Source organism: Priapulus caudatus, unplaced genomic scaffold, assembly GCF_000485595.1.
Source record: "Priapulus caudatus unplaced genomic scaffold, Priapulus_caudatus-5.0.1 Scaffold1545, whole genome shotgun sequence".
Taxonomy (NCBI): domain Eukaryota; kingdom Metazoa; phylum Priapulida; class Priapulimorpha; order Priapulimorphida; family Priapulidae; genus Priapulus; species Priapulus caudatus.
In genome coordinates this window covers 64,599-67,014 of record NW_014578606.1, presented here as the reverse complement: position 1 = coordinate 67,014, position 2,416 = coordinate 64,599, and positions in this window count along the sequence as shown.

Below are 2,416 nucleotides of genomic sequence, written 5' to 3'. Positions count from 1 at the left end.
TTACTGGTAAGTTGCTCTGGATGTAATTCATGCGCTGTTTTACTGGTAAAGATGTGGATGAAATTCATGCGCTGTTTTACTGGTAAAGATGTGGATGAAATTCATGCGCTGTTTTACTGGTAAAGATGTGGATGAAATTCATGCGCTGTTTTACTGGTGAGCTGTGCCAACGTACGACGTTGTACTGCATGGATGGCGTAAATCGCGTAAATCTACCAATCGAATAATAATTCCCATGCTTGTTCGTGTTGTTGTTGGGGGGGGGGGCAGACAAATCTGCAGCGAAAATGTGCGGGAAATGTGGATGTTCACGTCTGCACTTTTACGTATAGGAAGCAGTTATGCGCCTCGTGTATGTGAATCAGTCATGAGACTGAAGTGGACTTAACTCATAGCCTAGGTGAACGTGGCGTGTTAATACTGCCTATGCAGTCATTGTGTATAACGTTAACCGTATCACAGCTCTTTCACATGACAAATACTTAGGTTGTAATGCTGAAGGGAACTGATACCAACGATGAAAGAAAGTCGGTTGCTGTTGTTGTTGTTGCTGCTGCTGTTGTTGCTGCTGCTGCTGCTGTTGTTGTTGTTTTTGCTGCTGCAGCTGTTGTTGTTGTTGTTGTTCACCCATGGGATACGCTTTGGTAAGAATTTGGGCTACCGATGTCTTAATCTCAACGATTTTCGTGTGGAGCTGAGGAAAAACTACAATAGGTTAATACGTTTCATTGGATTGCGTGGTGTATGAATCGGGTCTCTAGCGGGTTCACTGTAGATTAGTCAATTATAATATGCTATTGTAGAGTAGTACTAGGTTACGATTAATAAAAAATCAGTAAAACGTATCATTCTAATACACATACATTTCCCCCCCCCCGAGTTTTCGAGCTGGCGGCCGCTCGGTAATAGATGGGGGAGCAGTGTGCGGTGCGCGTGTGTCTCACCGAACAACTTAGGTTCTTATTCTGTTCCCGTTAGTGTGTCGTCTGTCCACCTGATTAGAGTTTGCTTGCTACTTGCACAATACACGCGGGATCCTAGAAGTGTATCCGGGAATGTAGTCGTGTATTGATAATATTATTCTCTCGGTCAACAGTAGCCGGAGAGAAGCGAGTCTTTCCCGCCATTCGTCGTTAGTTTGGAACACAGTTCACGAACTCGATCACTAATTTGTGTTGCCATTCGATACGTTCGCTTAAGCAGAGTGACGTGGTGACACCGGTATTTTTCCCCCATTTCTTTTTTTTCTTTTATACATCACGTACAAAGGCCCGCCTTGTTCGAAACGTAATAACTATAGTGTGAACATATGACCATCATACGTAGAACAAACGCATCGTGCGTGACCTATTTACATCAGTTTACGAAACAAGTCATTTGTGACATGCTAGACATTCTCGACTATGTTTCTGACAATACGCACGTCCGATTCTGTCAATTTTACAGTACGTTGACATGACGGGTGTCTCTAAATCGGTTAGACTGTAACATTTACCGCGTGCGAAACCGATTCGGTTGACAACTAGAATACTAGTTGGTATATAGCTTGGGTTGGGGAATAAAATATAAGTTGACTTTTATCTAACTCGCATCGTTTGAAACGAAGCGAGAAGAGCAGCTTAAAGGCTAGAAATGCACAACATGCGTCAGCAACACGATTATAATAGGTTGCGCAAGCAATGGCCCGGTCTTCCACGAATTGCTCCTCCTGCGCGTCACTTCCGGCCAACGACGCGCGTCACTTCTCTCCGACGACGCGCGTCGGGTCCGACGCGCGCCGCGTTCCGCAGCGGTAACCGAGCTTGCCGGCCTTGAACTTGCCGCCCTGGATCTTCTCGAGCTCGCTGCTCAGACACGGCCGGCGGACGTTCGGTATGATGACGCCGTACGCCTCGGCTCGACTGCGTCTCCCGAGCAAGTCCAGCCATCCGGAGCGCTGCAGCAGCGGCATCTTGAACGTGGGCAGAACGCTGTGCATCGACGGACACATCTCAACGGGCAGGCGGGCGCGCTCGAAGAGCCGAGCGAAGGCGGCAACGACGTTGGCGTTGCTCTTCGCCGACGTCTCGAAGAGCGGCACGCCGCCGCGCCGCGCGACCGCCGACTCGGCCTCCTGGCGGCCGACGACGCGCTGCGCCTCGCGGTCGGCTTTGTTGCCGATGACGACGATGGGGACGTCGGGCGGCGATTGCAGAGGAGCGTCGCGACTCAGCGCTTCGTACTTGGTCGCCATGATCTCGTTGAGGAGGTCGGTCATGCCGCGGAACGACTCGTAGCTGTCGACGCTGTAGATGACAAGGAAGAGATCGCCTGCGAAGAGCGAGACGACGGCAGCGTTAGATTGACGGCTGGACACGAATAGATAGGTTCTATCACAGTCTGAGCTTGAGATGGGATATCGAATTATCGATATCCC